Below are 20,327 nucleotides of genomic sequence, written 5' to 3' on the forward strand. Positions count from 1 at the left end.
CTCTTTGGCTGCAGTAGTGGCTGAATCACACACCTTAAACAAGCATGTAGCTAATCCAGTCTGACTTCAGTCAGAGCACCTGATCTGCATGCTTGTTGAGGGGCTGTGGCTAAAAGTATTAGAGACATAGGATCAGCAGGAGAGTCAGGCAACTGGTATTATTTTAAAAGGAAAAATCCATATCCTTCTCAGTTTAGGTTCCCTTTAAAGTAGCCAACTATGGTAGATCTCTCACTAAAGAACACACTCTCATTGTATGCTTTCAACAATGGAAATCAAATATTCGTCAGTTCTTCTCAACTCCGTTCCCATAAATGTGCAGCATTCGTTGGTAGCTTTGCTTTCACTCACCTGTCTGGTTGATCCCAAAGCATCTCGATGGGGTTTAAGTCTGGCCGCTCCATGTGTATGAGTAGAAACTTACCATCTTATCCTTGTGTTTTGGGTCGATATCTTGCTATAGGATGGACCACTGTCAATCCCCCAGAATGCTGTGGTAGCCATGTTGACTTAGGGTGCCTGTTACTCTGTACACCAACCCTGGATCCAGCAAAACAACCCCACACCATCACACTACATCCATCATGTTTGACAGTTGATGTCACACAGTAAGGAACCATCCTTTTTTCCTACTCTGTGTATAAAAATTCTGTATGATGAATCAAAAATGTCAAATTTTGATTTATCCGTCCACAACCTTTCTTCTCACCTTCAGTAGTCCATTGGTGCTGTTTCATGGTCCATGCAAGTCTGTTTTTCTTATTCTGACATCTCAGCAATGGCTTTTCCTGCTACAGCTCGACCTGTCAAACCTGCATCTCAAAGTCTTCTCTTTACACTTTAAACTGAGACTTGCTTACTATGACAACTATTACGCTGTGCTTGAGGCTGTGGTCTCATGAGCTGCCTATCACTTAAGTTGTTGGCTATCAGAGAGTTGTTTTCTTAGGCTGGTGTGGCTTTGGGTCTGCAAGACCTCTTCCTCTCAGAAGTTCTGAGTGCTTTTGATGGTGAAGGAGACTGTACTTACTGACACCGTGACTTTTTTCACAAGTTCTCTGTAGAAAACACCTGCACTTTGAAATGTTATGATGGTCTGTTTCTCTTTTATTGTCGGTTGCCTTTTTCTCACCATTTTTATAGCAGCAGACTGTTTTCTGCAGTACTGTATTCTGTTTAAATACAGCTCATAAGGGTATGGTACCACAATGTGTTCGACCACTACTCTTATGCAGAAGTTGTTAGTCATCAGGAAAAGTTGGGACACCTGTAGAAATGAGTAGCCACATCTTTCAAGGCTTGATCAACCTCCATTGCTGCAGAACAACTGTAAGCTACTGGCCCATTTCTTGCGCCCTACAATGGCCATTTTGGATAATTCTGAAATATACATTATTTTCCAGTTTTTATGCCGGTTTAAAGGACCACTCCAGCTAAAAAAGTAAACAGTTAAAATCTGGCAGAAGAACCAACAGGTTTTGGACTAGTCTATCTCCTCATGGGGGATTCTGAAGGTTTTCTTTATTTTTAAAAGCATTACCTGAATGGCAATGTAACTGCCAAGATAGTAAGATGCCAGCCTCCCTACCTACTTGCACACTATTTTGTCAGTTAGACTTAGCAACTGCTGTCCAGGAAGGAAATGGACTAGTCCAAAAGTCGGTTCTGTAAGATTTGAACTGCTTTTTTTTTTCTCCGGAGTGGTCCTTCAACAACAACCAAAGCCTCATGAGGACTCTAGGTGGTGAATTTGGTCAGTCGGTGGAGTAACTTCAATTGGGAGGGGGGGGGGAAATTTTATTGGGCCGAGGACACAGAAAAAAGACTGGGAAGGCTCTGTGAGATCCATAGGTGAGTATCCAATTTTTTATTTTTCAGGTCACTTCAGTTTTTACTTGTGACTGCCAGGCTGGGGCTTATGCTGCTTTCATTAGCTAGAGTTCTTCTTTAACCAACACCACCCTTTCTTGTCTGAAAATAGGAGAAATCAGGAACATCTATGAGGGACCGGTCTGTGGAAATAGGTGTGGACAGAAGGACTCCGCAAAGTGAGCAGACGTGAATATCTGGAAAGACAGGTAATTAAATACCATTATGAAAATGAATAATTCACAGCAACTGTCACATCTATATGTGCTCTAACCAAGAAATCTGCCTTTTTATAAGCTAATATGACCGCCCTGTAAGACTAATGAATTCCATACGTGCGTTTCACATTGTCAGGGCGGCTTCCTGACGCATTTCTGCGCTTTGCATTCATTTTTCTTCTTAATAGCCGGACTGCATTTATGTATATTTTACAGGAAGGAAAAAGAAGAAAATTCAATTTGCATTCATTGTTCGTTGCTTTGTCATTGTTCTTTTCTGCCTTGCAAATAGAAAAATGGTATTAATAATAATAATATGAAGATCAGAAAAGCTGCAAGAGCTGTTTACCTCGATTTGCAGCGCGGGCGAAGAAAGCGTCCTTGATGCGTGGTGCCGCGCGGACTTGGGACCTGCTGCAAACTCCACGCCGGCTAGATTTAAATAAATGGGGGACTTTATTCCGGCTGACAGGGTGGTGCGTTGGCCAATTTCTTATTTGTTTCTTTGTGTTCCTTAATCGTTATTATAGCGGACTTTGTTGTGGAAAGTTTACCGATATGTCACGTGTTTTAAGGGGGAACTCTTCTCAAACTGGGATATATTTATTTTTTTAAATCCAAGGTCCTATTTTTATTAGCACCTTGTTAGTAATAATAATAAGTATTGTTTCCTGGAATACATTCAGCCTCCTAGGTAACCTGTATAAAGAGCGCCTGAAGCATGCTCAGCAATGCATGCGAATATTAAAGGGATCCCGAGCCGAGAGTGAGATGGAGGCTGCCATATTTATTTCCATTTAAACAATACCAGTTGCCCGACTGTCCTCCTGATCCTCTGCCTCTAATACTTTTAGCCATAGCCCCTGAACAAGCATGCAGCAGATCAGGTACTCTGACTCAACTGACTCAGGTTTTACTAGATTAGCCATATGCTTGTTCCAGGGTTTTGACTCAGACACTACTTGTGCCAGTAGATCAACAGCGCTGCCAGGCAACTGGCATTGTTTACAAGGTAATAAATATGGCAGCATCCATATCCCTCTCACCTTGGGTGCCCTTTAACCGTAAACCTGCTCTGGACCTATATATATATAATGAGCCTCCTTTAGAGACATTTGTAGTAGAGTGTGCTGTTGGGGGGACGGGGATCCTCATTACTTACATATGGGGTGCTGCTCCTCTGGCTCTGGTCCATGTGGAATCTGCCATCTTCTCCAAGACATATTGCAGCTGTGCCACAATGCAGCAGTTACACAGTGGTGCCTCTCCTGCTAAGGATACCCCTTCCTCTCTTGGTTTGTCTACAAGCTCCTTGTTGCTGGGGGGGGGGGGGAGCAGGAGGCACAGAGAGTGATGCAGAGGGCACACAGAGATGGGAGCATGCCTCTGTGTGTGTCCCATGTGTGCCCATTTATACGCCTTGGGTACACTTTAAACTTTGTTCACACTATGCCAGAGTAGTACTGCCTCCATGTTGTCTGGTTGCGCTGTCACTCCCATGATTGGCAATGGTGTCCACTCACTGTATGGAAAAACATTTTTTTACCAGTCATGATTCTTCATTGCGTAAATACAACAAAGAAAACAAACACAATAAAATAGATTGAAATCCCCTGCAGTCTTCCATCTGTATGTTCTGGGCCCACAGCCCACTCCATAGAGTTCCCTCCTTGGTTCCACAGCCCACTCCATGGAGTTCCCTCCTTGGGCCCACAGCCCACTCCATAGAGTTCCCTCCTTGGTTCCACAGCCCACCCCATGGAGTTCCCTCCTTGGTTCCACAGCCCACTCCATGGAGTTCCCTCCTTGGTTCCACAGCCCACTCCATGGAGTTCCCTCCTTGGGTCCACAGCCCACTCCATAGAGTTCCCTCCTTGGTTCCACAGCCCACTCCATTAAGTTCCCTCCTTGGTTCCACAGCCCACTCCATTAAGTTCCCTCCTTGGTTCCACAGCCCACTCCATGGAGTTCCCTCCTTGGGTCCACAGCCCACTCCATAGAGTTCCCTCCTTGGTTCCACAGCCCACTCCATTAAGTTCCCTCCTTGGTTCCACAGCCCACTCCATGGAGTTCCCTCCTTGGGTCCACAGCCCACTCCATAGAGTTCCCTCCTTGGTTCCACAGCCCACTCCATGGAGTTCCCTCCTTGGGTCCACAGCCCACTCCATAGAGTTCCCTCCTTGGTTCCACAGCCCACTCCATGGAGTTCCCTCCTTGGGTCCACAGCCCACTCCATAGAGTTCTCTCCTTGGTTCCACAGCCCACTCCATGGAGTTCCCTCCTTGGTTCCACAGCCCACTCCATGGAGTTCCCTCCTTGGGTCCACAGCCCACTCCATAGAGTTCCCTCCTTGGTTCCACAGCCCACTCCATGGAGTTCCCTCCTTGGGTCCACAGCCCACTCCATAGAGTTCCCTCCTTGGTTCCACAGCCCACTCCATGGAGTTCCCTCCTTGGTTCCACAGCCCACTCCATAGAGTTCCCTCCTTGGGTCCACAGCCCACTCCATAGAGTTCCCTCCTTGGTTCCACAGCCCACTCTATGGAGTTCCCTCCTTGGTTCCACAGCCCACTCTATGGAGTTCCCTCCTTGGTTCCACAGCCCACTCCATGGAGTTCCCTCCTTGGTTCCACAGCCCACTCCATAGAGTTCCCTCCTTGGTTCCACAGCCCACTCCATGGAGTTCCCCCCTTGGGTCCACAGCCCACTCTATGGAGTTCCCCCCTTGGTTCCACAGCCCACTCCATAGAGTTCCCCCCTTGGTTCCACAGCCCACTCCATAGAGTTCCCCCCTTGGTTCCACAGCCCACTCCATAGAGTTCCCTCCTTGGTTCCACAGCCCACTCCATAGAGTTCCCTCCTTGGTTCCACAGCCCACTCCATGGAGTTCCCCCCTTGCGTCCACAGCCCACTCTATGGAGTTCCCCCCTTGGTTCCACAGCCCACTCCATAGAGTTCCCTCCTTGGTTCCACAGCCCACTCTATGGAGTTCCCTCCTTGGGTCCACAGCCCACTCTATGGAGTTCCCTCCTTGGGTCCACAGCCCACTCCATAGAGTTCCCCCCTTGGTTCCACAGCCCACTGCATTGAGTTCCCCCCTTGGGTCCACAGCCCACTCTATGGAGTTCCCTCCTTGGTTCCACAGCCCACTCCATAGAGTTCCCTCCTTGGTTCCACAGCCCACTCCATGGAGTTCCCCCCTTGGGTCCACAGCCCACTCCATGGAGTTCCCTCCTCGGTTCCACAGCCCACTCCATAGAGTTCCCTCCTTGGTTCCACAGCCCACTCCATGGAGTTCCCTCCTTGGGTCCACAGCCCACCCCATGGAGTTCCCTCCTTGGTTCCACAGCCCACTCCATGGAGTTCCCTCCTTGGTTCCACAGCCCACTCCATGGAGTTCCCTCCTTGGTTCCACAGCCCACTCCATGGAGTTCCCTCCTTGGTTCCACAGCCCACCCCATGGAGTTCCCTCCTTGGTTCCACAGCCCACTCCATGGAGTTCCCTCCTTGGTTCCACAGCCCACTCTATGGAGTTCCCTCCTTGGGTCCACAGCCCACTCCATAGAGTTCCCTCCTTGGTTCCACAGCCCACCCCATAAAGTTCCCTCCTTGGTTCCACAGCCCACTCCATAGAGTTCCCTCCTTGGTTCCACAGCCCACTCCATAGAGTTCCCTCCTTGGTTCCACAGCCCACTCCATAGAGTTCCCTCCTTGGTTCCACAGCCCACTCCATGGAGTTCCCTCCTTGGGTCCACAGCCCACTCCATGGAGTTCCCCCCTTGGGTCCACAGCCCACTCTATGGAGTTCCCTCCTTGGTTCCACAGCCCACTCCATAGAGTTCCCTCCTTGGTTCCACAGCCCACTCCATGGAGTTCCCTCCTTGGTTCCACAGCCCACTCCATAGAGTTCCCTCCTTGGGTCCACAGCCCACTCCATAGAGTTCCCTCCTTGGTTCCACAGCCCACTCCATAGAGTTCCCTCCTTGGTTCCACAGCCCACTCCATGGAGTTCCCCCCTTGGGTCCACAGCCCACTCTATGGAGTTCCCTCCTTGGGTCCACAGCCCACTCCATAGAGTTCCCTCCTTGGTTCCACAGCCCACTCCATAGAGTTCCCTCCTTGGTTCCACAGCCCACTCCATAGAGTTCCCTCCTTGGTTCCACATCCCACTCTATGGAGTTCCCTCCTTGGGCCCACAGCCCACTCCATGGAGTTCCCTCCTTGGTTCCACAGCCCACTCCATGGAGTTCCCTCCTAGGTTCCACAGCCCACTCCATAGAGTTCCTTCCTTGGTTCCACAGCCCACTCCATAGAGTTCCCTCCTTGGTTCCACAGCCCAATCCATGGAGTTCCCTCCTTGGTTCCACAGCCCACTCCATGGAGTTCCCTCCTTGGTTCCACAGCCCACTCCATAGAGTTCCCTCCTTGGTTCCACAGCCCACTGCATGGAGTTCCCTCCTTGGTTCCACAGCCCACTCCATGGAGTCCCCTCCTTGGTTCCACAGCCCACTCCATGGAGTTCCCTCCTTGGGTCCACAGCCCACTCCATGGAGTTCCCTCCTTGGTTCCACAGTGATTTGTATGGAAGAAAGACTTTCTCATCACTATTGGCCACCATAAAGAGGAGCTTTAATCCAGTATTGAACGTCAGCCCAGTCAGTAGCCAAAACCTCATTTTCCCACTAGAAATGTTTTCCTTTTCGCTAATAGTGCATCAGGAAGGCCTGTATGGCTGACATTGTGCTGACACCCCTCCCACAGTGTGATGTCATGACCATGGCCATCACAGTTTGCGGTCTGTGAACCTCATTGCATTGTGGGGAAAAATGGATGTTACCTACTGCCAAGCAGCCAGTAACTCCCTCTGTGTGCATTGTAGCGGACATCAAAGCTGGGTCCTAGATGGGAGATATGTTTCCCCCGTTATTTGGGTTGTGGTCACTTTAAAAGGCTGCATGTGTACCTGGAAAGGAGGCCGAATATTTGGCAGCAGGTTTGGTTTTTTTAGAGCCGTACTCCTGGAATGGGAAGGAAGGAAGGGTGGACCTTCCCATTACACCTAGGTACACACCTGGCTTTCTGTGGAGCAGAGAGAAGCTCTGCTACAATCTGCATGTAGAGGCAGCACTGGTGCAGCATGAGGTTGGTTGTTGTGCAGGAAGCGTGTGCTGCTGAGTCGGCTGACCTCCTGTACAAGTGTGTTTGGATGCACTAGGAGAGGCCAAACCATACTGTGGACTGTTGATTTGAATGGTTTGGGCCTAAAGAACTGAACTGTATTGAATAAGCTGGACTTTACTAATGCTAAGGACTGCAAAGCTGAAGTAACCCTCTCAATGTTTCCACTTTTCAATTTATGCTAGAGTAAAGCTTACTTCTGCAAATAAACAGACTTTTGTTTTATAAAACTGTGTACTGTGTGCTGGCTGCGACCCCTCTAAACTTCACAGCATATAAATATAGATAGATATACCATTAGTATTATTTTTATTTACCAACACATACAATAACTCTGCCTGCTTTTTCTTTCTCCAATGCCTGCCAGCAGTAAAGATGCTGATCTGCAAGTTCACGGGGGATCAATTTACACAACGAGTAACAAACAAATAATTTCTTGCCCTGTCTTCCATTTTTTAGCTTCTCACTTTGCAATGTATCAATTGATTTTTCTCCCCTTCTATCATCTTTGGATAACGTTCTTCTTTAGACTTTCGCTTTTCGAGAGAGCGGAAAGTAGCCAAGAGTAAGACAAAGACAAGTAACATTTATATCGCGCAGACTCAAAGTGCCAGAGCTGCAGCCACTATGGAGCGCTCAGTAGGCAGTGGCAGGGAGTCTAGCCCAAGGACTCCTTACTGAATAGATGGCGGCTTACTGAACAGGAAGAGCCGAGGTTTGAACCCAGGTCTCCTGTGTCAGAGCCCTTAAAGAGAACCAGAGACGAAGCACCCTCATGTATTTTACCATATATATCAGTGGGAACATGAAAACACCTATTCTGCTCTCTGTTTCATCCTTCACTGTGCAGTCTGCCTGTTATCAGCTCTGATAAGAATCCCCGACTGAGCATTCAGTCTGGCTTTGCTCAGAAATCATTATAGCTGAGTCTGTCTTCTGTGATGTCTTTTCAAGCCCAAGCTTGCCACCTCCCGGCTCTGCTTTCCTGCTACGAGGACACATATTATTATTATTATTATTATTTTTTATTTATATAACGCCAATATCTTCCGTAGCGCTGTACATAGTACAAACAAATAATGGGGAACAAATATACATAAGAAATACAAGACACTGTACAGTCATGACATTGAATAGAGTAAATACAGATACATACATAGTTGATATGTAGTTGGTACATGTACATATGTTAAAATAACAGCAGTATGAGAAACACTAGGAGGAGGTCCCTGCCCTTGCGGGCTTACAATCTAGAGGGTAGTGGGGAGGAAACACTAGGAGGAGGTCCCTGCCCTTGCAGGCTTACAATCTAGAGGGTAGTGGGGAGGAAACACTAGGAGGAGGTCCCTGCCCTTGCGGGCTTACAATCTAGAGGGTAGTGGGGAGGAAACAAAAGAGGAGGAAACACAAGGATTAGTGGGTGAGACAGTGAGCCTTCAGTGCTGCCTATAGCAAATTATAGGCTTGTCTGAACAGGTGTGTTTTCAGAGTACGTTTGAAGGTTTCCAGACTTGAGGCATGACGAACCGGCTGAGGGAGAGAGTTCCAAAGGAGAGGGACAGCCCGTGAGAAGTCTTGGATGCGAGAGTGAGAGGAGGTGACTAGGCTGGAGGACAAAAGGGTCTCCTGTGAGGAACAGAGGGTCCGGGCGGGGAGCTATCTGGAGATTAAAGAGGAAATGTATGGAGGCGATAGCTTGTATAGAGCTTTGTATGCAAGTGTGAGAAGTTTAAACTAGCACGAAAGAAGAGCCACAAGGGGGCAGGCTTGGGCTTGAAAAGACATCACTCAGCTATAATTATTCCGGGGCAAAGCCAGACTGAATGCTCAGTAGGGGATTTTATCAGAGCTAATAACAGGCAGACTGAGCAGAGAAGAATGAAACAAAGAGCAGAGTAGGTGTTTACTGTCATGTTCCTATTGATATAGATGGTAAAATACATGAGGGTGCTTAGTCTCTGGTTCTCTTTAACCATTACAGTATCCAGCCAAGGGTAGAGCAGGCCTCACCCTTGGCAGCGAGCATCTGGTCAAGATGTCAGGCGTGCCTCCATTTGCCGGGGAGACTGATGGGCTAAACACTTGCTGCGATGATTTGTATGAATTGGTTATTCCCTCCAGCATGTTTATAGATCAGGGCTGATGCGTTTTCATTCCCACTAACCAAGCAATATCCATTCTGCATGGAGCAGCACACACTTCATGAAACATGTCACAGGCATGAATCACGCCATCCTCCCCATCACCCGTCACATCCTCCATCTCCCAGGTCTCGCCTCTGGTAATAAACTTCCTGATTTACCAGTGAAGTGGAGGTGGGGGAGTGGGGGGGGGGGGGGGGGTGGGCTCTGCCCCTCCCAGAAGTTGACAGATGTGACATGCTGGCGGATGCTAAAAGCCAGAGAAAATGATGTGTTGCTGTCAGGTGTCTCTCGCTCCTTGATCAGGCCTCTGACAGCTCAACGCCTTCCCTGCCGGGAGATTTAGGACCTCATTTTTTAATTCAGAGGTCGCAATGAGTTAGCCGAGAGGCCGCAGGGGTGATTAACCCCCCGGTTGCATGAGTAACGCTCGCATAAAGCAACATACAATGGCAAAACAGATAAATTACTCCGAAAGGCCCAATTCACGGAGGTGAGCCTACAGAAAGTGAGATAGAATATGCAAATAATCAGATGTAAAACAAAACGTCCACGCATAAAGAGCTAGTTCATTAGTGCCCATACATGCAGGGGCGTAACTAGAAATCACTGGGCCCCCCTGCAAAACTTTGGACGGGCCCCCCCCACAGCTGTCGTTGCTTGAGGAGGAAGCACTGATGGTAGCCCGAGGCGAGGTGAGGGGGGGGTCGTGTCCCCCCCTGCTGCTTTTTGTGCCTACTGCTCCCCCTTCATGTACTGCACCCCGTCCTGCTCCTAAAAATGGACTTGGAGGGCCCCAGAGCCAGGGCCCCCCTCAGGCTTCTCTCCAAGGGCCCCTCTACAGCTGCATCCCTTGCAGGGGCTATTGTTACGCCCCTGCATACATGACTTCATTTTCCACCGACTGATTAAGCGATCGGAGAGTAGGAAAAAAATGTAGGGACAAGAGTAGCCCGAGATATACAGTAGTAATTGCAGAGAAGTAAACAGGGGCAGGCACCACTGTGTGTTTTCATATCACAGATCACAGGAAAATACTCCAATTCCACAGGCACTATGTGCAGATAAAGATCAGCGTGCTCTGGGTCAAGGAATATCAGCAACGGTCCATATATCAAACAAGGAAAACATACGGTCCGTCACCACATTCACTTTCCAATAAAAAGAGCTTTATTTTGCATGGCTCTCTTGCAATACAAAATTCTTCAACTTGTCATAAAATGAATGAAAAAGCACATACCCGTTAGGAGACAAACGTAGGGCTGTGGGGTATGGTGGAAGCTACGGCCCGCCTAACGACCGTTTCACTATAGCAGCATCTTCAGAAGCAGGTGTGGCCACACTTGCCTCTGAAGATGCTGCTAGGTAGGTGTGGCCACACTTGCCTCTGAAGATGCTGCTAGGTAGGTGTGGCCACACTTGCCTCTGAAGACGATGCTAGGTAGGTGTGGCCACACTTGCCTCTGAAGACGCTGCTAGGTAGGTGTGGCCACACTTGCCTCTGAAGACGCTGCTAGGTAGGTGTGGCCACACTTGCCTCTGAAGACGCTGCTAGGTAGGTGTGGCCACACTTGCCTCTGAAGACGCTGCTAGGTAGGTGTGGCCACACTTGCCTCTGAAGACGCTGCTAGGCAGGTGTGGCCACACTTGCCTCTGAAGACGCTGCTAGGTAGGTGTGGCCACACTTGCCTCTGAAGACGCTGCTAGGTAGGTGAGGCCACACTTGCCTCTGAAGATGCTGCTAGGTAGGTGTTGCCACACTTGCCTCTGAAGACGCTGCTAGGTAGGTGTGGCCACACTTGCCTCTGAAGACGATGCTAGGTAGGTGTGGCCACACTTGCCTCTGAAGACGCTGCTAGGTAGGTGTGGCCACACTTGCCTCTGAAGACGCTGCTAGGTAGGTGTGGCCACACTTGCCTCTGAAGACGATGCTAGGTAGGTGTGGCCACACTTGCCTCTGAAGACGCTGCTAGGTAGGTGTGGCCACACTTGCCTCTGAAGACGCTGCTAGGTAGGTGTGGCCACACTTGCCTCTGAAGACGATGCTAGGTAGGTGTGGCCACACTTGCCTCTGAAGATGCTGCTAGGTAGGTGTTGCCACACTTGCCTCTGAAGACGCTGCTAGGTAGGTGTGGCCACACTTGCCTCTGAAGACGCAGCTAGGTAGGTGAGGCCACACTTGCTTCTGAAGAACGCTGCTAGGTAGGTGTGGCCACACTTGCCCCTGAAGACGCTGCTAGGTAGGTGTGGCCACACTTGCCTCTGAAGACGCTGCTACAGCGAAACGGTCGTTAGGCGGGCCGTAGCTTCCACCATGCCCCACAGCCCTACGTTTGTCTCCTAACGGGTATGTGCTTTTTCATCATTTTATGACAAGTTGAAGAATTTTGTATTGCAAGAGAGCCATGCAAAATAAAGCTCTTTTTATTGGAAAGTGAATGTGGTGCCGGCCCGGAACGTATGTTTTCCTTGTCTGATATATGGACAGTTGCTGATATTCCTTGGCCCAGAGCATGCTGATCTTTATCTGCACATAGTGCCTGTGGAATTGGAGTATTTTCCTGTGATCTGTGATATGAAAACACACTGCGGTGGTGCCTGCCCTTGTTTACTTCTCTGCGATTACTACTGTATATCTCGGGCTCTTCTTGTCCCTGCATTTTCTTTCCTACTCTCCGATCGCTTAATCAGTCGGTGGAAAATGAAGTCATGTATGGTAGGGAGTAACAATATCCCCTGCAAGGGATGCAGCTGCAGGGGAGCCCTTGCAGGAGAAGCCTGAGGGGGTTTCGCTGTAGCAGCGTCTTTAGAGGCAAGTGGGGCCTCACCTACCTAGCAGCGTCTTCAGAGGCAAGTGTGGCCTCACCTACCTAGCAGCGTCTTCAGAGGCAAGTGTGGCCACACCTACCTAGCAGCATCTTCAGAGGCAAGTGTGGCCACACCTACCTAGCAGCGTCTTCAGAGGCAAGTGTGGCCTCACCTACCTAGCAGCATCTTCAGAGGCAAGTGTGGCCTCACCTACCTAGCAGCGTCTTCAGAGGCAAGTGTGGCCACACCTACCTAGCAGCGTCTTCAGAGGCAAGTGTGGCCTCACCTACCTAGCAGCGTCTTTAGAGGCAAGTGTGGCCACACCTACCTAGCAGCGTCTTCAGAGGCAAGTGTGGCCTCACCTACCTAGCAGCGTCTTTAGAGGCAAGTGTGGCCACACCTACCTAGCAGCGTCTTTAGAGGCAAGTGGGGCCTCACCTACCTAGCAGCGTCTTCAGAGGCAAGTGTGGCCACACCTACCTAGCAGCGTCTTCAGAGGCAAGTGTGGCCTCACCTACCTAGCAGCGTCTTCAGAGGCAAGTGTGGCCACACCTACCTAGCAGCGTCTTCAGAGGCAAGTGTGGCCACACCTACCTAGCAGCGTCTTCAGAGGCAAGTGTGACCACACCAACCTAGCAGCGTCTTTAGAGGCAAGTGTGGCCACACCTACCTAGCAGCGTCTTCAGAGGCAAGTGTGGCCTCACCTACCTAGCAGCGTCTTCAGAGGCAAGTGTGGCCACACCTACCTAGCAGCGTCTTCAGAGGCAAGTGTGGCCACACCTACCTAGCAGCGTCTTCAGAGGCAAGTGTGACCACACCAACCTATCAGCGTCTTTAGAGGCAAGTGTGGCCACACCTACCTAGCAGCGTCTTCAGAGGCAAGTGTGGCCACACCTACCTAGCAGCGTCTTCAGAGGCAAGTGTGGCCTCACCTACCTAGCAGCGTCTTCAGAGGCAAGTGTGGCCACACCTACCTAGCAGCGTCTTCAGGGGCAAGTGTGGCCACACCTACCTAGCAGCGTCTTTAGAGGCAAGTGGGGCCTCACCTACCTAGCAGCGTCTTCAGAGGCAAGTGTGGCCTCACCTACCTAGCAGCGTCTTCAGAGGCAAGTGTGGCCTCACCTACCTAGCAGCGTCTTCAGAGGCAAGTGTGGCCACACCTACCTAGCAGCGTCTTCAGAGGCAAGTGTGGCCTCACCTACCTAGCAGCGTCTTTAGAGGCAAGTGTGGCCACACCTACCTAGCAGCGTCTTCAGAGGCAAGTGTGGCCACACCTACCTAGCAGCGTCTTCAGAGGCAAGTGTGGCCACACCTACCTAGCAGCGTCTTCAGAGGCAAGTGTGGCCACACCTACCTAGCAGCGTCTTCAGAGGCAAGTGTGGCCTCACCTACCTAGCAGCGTCTTCAGAGGCAAGTGTGGCCTCACCTACCTAGCAGCGTCTTCAGAGGCAAGTGTGGCCACACCTACCTAGCAGCGTCTTCAGAGGCAAGTGTGGCCTCACCTACCTAGCAGCGTCTTCAGAGGCAAGTGTGGCCACACCTGCCTAGCAGCGTCTTCAGAAGCAAGTGTGGCCACACCTACCTAGCAGCGTCTTCAGGGGCAAGTGTGGCCACACCTACCTAGCAGCGTCTTTAGAGGCAAGTGGGGCCTCACCTACCTAGCAGCGTCTTCAGAGGCAAGTGTGGCCTCATCTACCTAGCAGCGTCTTCAGAGGCAAGTGTGGCCACACCTACCTAGCAGCGTCTTCAGAGGCAAGTGTGGCCTCACCTACCTAGCAGCGTCTTCAGAGGCAAGTGTGGCCTCACCTACCTAGCAATGTCTTCAGAGGCAAGTGTGGCCACACCTACCTAGCAGCGTCTTCAGGGGCAAGTGTGGCCACACCTACCTAGCAGCGTCTTTAGAGGCAAGTGGGGCCTCACCTACCTAGCAGCGTCTTCAGAGGCAAGTGTGGCCTCACCTACCTAGCAGCGTCTTCAGAGGCAAGTGTGGCCTCACCTACCTAGCAGCGTCTTCAGAGGCAAGTGTGGCCACACCTACCTAGCAGCGTCTTCAGAGGCAAGTGTGGCCTCACCTACCTAGCAGCGTCTTTAGAGGCAAGTGTGGCCACACCTACCTAGCAGCGTCTTTAGAGGCAAGTGGGGCCTCACCTACCTAGCAGCGTCTTCAGAGGCAAGTGTGGCCACACCTACCTAGCAGCGTCTTCAGAGGCAAGTGTGGCCACACCTACCTAGCAGCGTCTTCAGAGGCAAGTGTGGCCTCACCTACCTAGCAGCGTCTTCAGAGGCAAGTGTGGCCTCACCTACCTAGCAGCGTCTTCAGAGGCAAGTGTGGCCTCACCTACCTAGCAGCGTCTTCAGAGGCAAGTGTGGCCACACCTACCTAGCAGCGTCTTCAGAGGCAAGTGTGGCCTCACCTACCTAGCAGCGTCTTCAGAGGCAAGTGTGGCCACACCTGCCTAGCAGCGTCTTCAGAAGCAAGTGTGGCCACACCTACCTAGCAGCGTCTTCAGGGGCAAGTGTGGCCACACCTACCTAGCAGCGTCTTTAGAGGCAAGTGGGGCCTCACCTACCTAGCAGCGTCTTCAGAGGCAAGTGTGGCCTCACCTACCTAGCAGCGTCTTCAGAGGCAAGTGTGGCCACACCTACCTAGCAGCGTCTTCAGAGGCAAGTGTGGCCTCACCTACCTAGCAGCGTCTTCAGAGGCAAGTGTGGCCTCACCTACCTAGCAGCGTCTTCAGAAGCAAGTGTGGCCACACCTACCTAGCAGCGTCTTCAGAAGCAAGTGTGGCCTCACCTACCTAGCAGCGTCTTCAGAGGCAAGTGTGGCCACACCTACCTAGCAGCGTCTTCAGAGGCAAGTGTGGCCTCACCTACCTAGCAGCGTCTTCAGAGGCAAGTGTGGCCACACCTACCTAGCAGCGTCTTCAGAGGCAAGTGTGGCCTCACCTACCTAGCAGCGTCTTCAGAGGCAAGTGTGGCCACACCTACCTAGCAGCGTCTTCAGAGGCAAGTGTGGCCACACCTGCTTCTGAAGACGCTGCTATAGTGAAACGGTCGTTAGGCGGGCCGTAGCTTCCACCATGCCCCACAGCCCTACGTTTGTCTCCTAACGGGTATGTGCTTTTTCATTCATTTTATGACAAGTTGAAGAATTTTCTATTGCAAGAGAGCCATGCAAAATAAAGCTCTTTTTATTGGAAAGTGAATGTGGTGACGGACCGTATGTTTTCCTTGTCTGATATATAACAAGAGGAGCCCGATCTGGTGCAGTATGTTATGTAAGAATAATTCCACAAACAGCAGACACAGTGATTGATTACTCACAAAGGTAGGGTGCTAATAGGGCAACCACACAACAGAAGCATGTGGGGAATTAACGTCCCAACTCGGCCTTTGAACCTTGGGTCTGGTCCCAGCTCTCAAAAAATTGAATTTTTGGAGAACTGTGATCCATCGACGGTTCAGCACTTCTGCACACGCCTGGGCCTGTTCAAGCGATGACGTGGGCGCTCACGTGGGCAGAAGCCCCAACCTCGCCAGTGAGTCTGCGATCTTTACAGGCGGCCACCGGGACACAGAGGAGGATCAGATCTGCAGTATGGGACCCAAATGACTTCTAGGTGCTGGAAGAAGCCCCACGTAAGTAGAAACAGATAGCGCTGTTCGCCTCAGGGGTGCTTGTAGCATTCCAGCTCATTTTGTTTAATTGGTTATACAGGGTGTCTGTTTGCAAAAGCAGCTTGTTGGAAATGTTTATTACTATTTTTGATGGTCCAGAACCGATCAGATCCATCAGTTTTGTTTTATTTTAATGCCTACTGTAAGGAATGTAGGGAGAAAAGTAATTCTTCTAAGCATGTGTACACATGTACTTTAAAGAAATCCTGTAATAAAAATACTCCTCTGGGGGATACTTACTTTGTGAGGGGGAAGCCTCTGGATACTAATGGTCGGGGGGTCCTCCGGTGTCCCTCCGTTAGCCTGCCCGGGTCCCCCGAAGTGCGGAGATGTAAATATTTACCTCTCCACGATCCAGCGCAGGCGCAGTAGAGGCGTTTCTTTCGGGTAAGGCGGAAATAGCCAAAGCCGATCGATCCGCTCTACAGCACAGGCGCGAGTCCTTTTGCACCTGGGCAGTAGAGCGGATACAATCGGGGTCAGCTATCCCCGCCTTACCTGAAGGAAGAGCCGCTACTGCGCCTGCGCTGGATCCCGGCGAGGTAAATATATCATTGTCGGGCTTGCCGAGGGAGGATTGCGTGAGGCTTCGGGGGAGCCAGCGCTGGACTGCCTGCAGCTACAGGGGAGGGGGGAAGCCTCATTGGGACCCTGAGGTGAGAACCCCCCAAGGGAGGTTTTTTTTTGTACAGGTTCTCTTTAAATGGTACACATTTTTGCAATCGTGGTCCTTTAATTTAATAGATCTAGGATGCTGTCTCTTAAAGAGACACTGAAGCGGAAAAAATATATGATATAATGAATTGGTTGTGTACTAAGAATAATTACTAGAAGATTAGCAGCAAAGAAAATATTCTCATACTTTTATTTTCAGGTATATAGTGTTTTTTTAACATTGCATCATTCTCTAATATGTGCAGATTACACAACACTCTGCATTCAAAATGATTCCTTCAGAGCAGTCTGTGAACTAATGACCTCTCCTCTAGCAGAGGAAAAGACAACTGTTCACTTACAGTTGAGATAATAAAAGTTAGATAACAGCCCTCTCCACCACTTTGAAAGTCGTAGAGCTTAACGGCTTTTTTGCATAGAGATAACAACTGGAGTTTCTTAACTCTTCCTGTACTAAAAACAATTACACTGATGTATCTGATCTTAATGTTTTATTTCTTAGCTGTGCTACACATACAAATCATAATATAATTTTTTTTCCGCTTCAGTGTCTCTTTAATTGTTCTTCCTGGGTTTGAGGGTCTGTGGCTATTTATATTTATCTGTGGTCTTGAAACCTGGTAGCAGGTTCTTTACTACTGACCATTATAGGTGCAGCGTGTTCAATTCCGAAAAGAAATGTGAACTCCACGGTACACATTGTGCTTGCAAAGCTCATTTCTAAAATCAAGCAGACATGATTGGGTGAGCCCAGATCCAGGCTGCTCATGGAAAGAGTAAGAAGATCGTTCTGAGTTCACTCCTTCTTGTGTTGTTATAACCCACAGTAATGTTTGTGAGCACCAATGTGGAGTACTAGGGTTGATTGGAACAGCCAAATTCCGATTTCATCAAAATCTGGCGTTCAGAAGACAAATACCGGATTTTGTGTTCCAGATTTTTCTGTCCTGAAAGGCATTTTCTATTCAAGTCAATGCGGTGAATAATTCTGCTAATGCAAAAATTGGCTTTGGAAACAATAATTTTCTGACCAAAGAGTGGTAGAGTGAGGGGTTGATTGCATGTGTCGAGGGTCCAGGGGACCAAGGAGTCCCTTGCCCTGGTCATCTGAACCCTCAATCCATGCACAAAACCTCTCATTCTGCCATTTCATGTGAAAAACCGCTGGTTTGCTGCTTTAGTGTGGCCTCCGCTGTGGACCAAAAATTCTTGTTTTAGAAGCCAATTTTTACTTTGCTAGCCATTGTGTTAGCGCCGTGTATACTGAAAATTCTTGTTTCCGAAGCTAATTTTTGCATCGGCAGAGCAGAACGTGGAACTCCAAACAGTGTAATTTCCGATTTTCTTGATTTTACTTGTAGGGCCGAATTAGATGCAAAAATCGGAATTTGGAACTGTTCCAATTCCGAGAGCTCATCCCTATGGAGTACAACCTTCTTCTACTCATTTCTGAAGGTTCTTTGTTGCCTCCACCAGCAAAGATCCTTCTGCTCAGGTTAGGAGAAGATATTTGTGCACAAGAGAACCACAGAGAGCCCTCCTGGGTAGTGATGGGCAGGTCTAGGAGAAGCATGTGATTTGCTTTATCAGCTGATAGATTTGCAAAGCTCTGACTTGCAGTGATCACATTTGGCGATTAGCCAGGGCCAAGGCATAGGCTGGAGAGGCTCCAGCCTCAGGGCGCAGTGTAGGAGGGGGTGCACAATTCATTCAGCTGTCATTCCTAATTGTGTATGAAGCATAAAGAAATAAGAAAAGGGGATACATGGCAGTGACTGCAAGCCAGATAACTAGATATTAAGGTGTTGAGGAGGTTGTGGTCTTGGTGGCCCTCTTAGTCTAATAGCAATCAGTGTGTAATGGGTGGGAGGGATGGAGGGGCGCACTTTGGTGTCTCAGCCTTGGGTGCTGGAGGACCTTGTCCCTGCTCTGGCGATAGCACATGATCTTGACTTGCATATCTATCACCTGACCAAACTGATCACATGCTTCTCAGTCTCCTAGTCATGGCCATCACTATTCCTGGGCAGGCAAGTATCAGCTGATCTCCCCACAGTTCCAGAGTTCCACTTTAAATGAACAATGCTACTGATGAAGACCACATTAGCCTATGTGGCGTTTATCACGGAAACTTCCAAGTCAAAATTGCTCTTTTTCCATTTCCAAGGACTTGTCGCCCAGCCAAGGAGACAGGTGCTGAGCTCATGGTCCAGTGACAAAGCAGTCGCTCACCAGACAGGAAGCATCGCCAAGCAGTCTTATCTGCAGCTCCATCCTTCCCTTTCAGCTACATTTTAATGAGTGGCTGCTGCAAAGGTTGCTGTTTACAGGCATTCAGCGGGTGCAGCATTCCATTAAGGCAGACCTGACGTGAGGAACCGAGAATAACGGAATGGAGATAATTGTCATCCAAGGTGAAGGCGAACACAAAGGGAAATATGTACCTTTTCTTTATGCTGGGCCTTGACATTCTCCGTTGCCAGGCTCACAGGCCCTCGCAGACGACCGACTGATTGATTGACGGTTTTGTCACAAGGCTGGCGCTGCAGTCAGGGCATTGGAGAAGGAGAGCTGGTAGACTGGCAGCTGGTAGGAGCCAGACTCACTCAATCAACAGACAGATGGGGAGCTGACGTGCACATGTCCATGCATTCCGCTCCCTGATCACGCCCTCCCGCCTTCTTATCTTTAACCGCGTTAGTGCGCGAGGTTCCGCTAAGCCAGGCAGATGGCAGTGTGGGTAGCAAAAGAGGAGTAGAAAAATTACCATTTTAGAAGAAAGTAATCTAGATGGTGTCTTTATAGTGGCACCTCTGTATTGGTTACTGCAATTCCCTGGATACACAATCAGGGCCGGGTTCGCACTTTTTACCACCCAAGGTCCACTATTACCAGCTGCTCCTGGACCATCCTAAACTACCCTCCCAACATGACAGGGATTACATTGCTAACTAATCTGAGGACAGTTAGTGACCTAATGGCAGGGATTACATTATAAACTCCTCTGAGGACAGTAAGTGACGTGATGGCAGGGGTTAGATTGAGAATGTTGAGCAGGTTAGCAGCTGTTGCCCACAGCCCGCCCATTGCTTTGCTGGTGCCCTAGGCCCTGGCCATTGCGGCCTTGTCTGAAATTCGGACATGCACACAACCCATACTGTATGGACAGAACTACAGTTTATGGACAGTACTGTAGTTTATGGAGAGTATGGTTTCTAATTCCAGACAATTAATATAACTAAAGTGTACATGGAGTGGTGCTGAAAATCGTAAGTTGGGGAAGGTGGGCGGGTAGCAGCGACGTCATTGGTTGGGCATAGATGGGAGGGTAGTAACCTATGACTTCTAGGTTACAGCTGAACTTCCTGTGTCTTGGTTGCATCCACAGGGGATGTTTAACATTATATTAAGGATGGTAAGACCTTCTGCTGTGAAACTATGGCAATCTGCCCGAGTTTCTACAAGGATGCTTCATGACGTCTTAGTGCTAAATACAACTTCCACTTACATCATGATTCACTTTAACGTGAATAGCAATAAACTGATGAGATTGATAATAGTATCCCTCCTTCTACAGTTTAAAGTGGAGCTGAACTCTTGCACAGGACAGTAGGAACACGTGGAGAAATGCACCCTGTATGTATTTAGAGAGTTTAGCCTGTCTAATTGTAATTTGATCTCTCAGCTGTCAGCTGACTGCCTTGGCAGTGCAGCTAATTTGTAAACACAGGATGTTAACCTTGTGTCTGCTTCTAATAAAT

General features: G+C 49.5%; 1 protein-coding gene across 3 annotated transcripts in view; it reads left to right on the forward strand.

Annotated features, from left to right (window-relative positions):
• Window positions 1-20,327, forward strand: part of SDK2 (sidekick cell adhesion molecule 2) — a 1,552,195-nt gene that overhangs the window by 184,464 nt on the left and 1,347,404 nt on the right. For all 3 annotated transcript variants that reach the window (XM_068263131.1, XM_068263129.1, XM_068263132.1), the window contains one exon: window positions 1,982-2,078. The gene's annotated coding sequence lies outside the window, so the exon portion shown is untranslated. The remainder of the gene's footprint in view (window positions 1-1,981; window positions 2,079-20,327) is intronic.

This window comes from Hyperolius riggenbachi, chromosome 12 (assembly GCF_040937935.1).
Source record: "Hyperolius riggenbachi isolate aHypRig1 chromosome 12, aHypRig1.pri, whole genome shotgun sequence".
NCBI lineage: Eukaryota > Metazoa > Chordata > Amphibia > Anura > Hyperoliidae > Hyperolius > Hyperolius riggenbachi.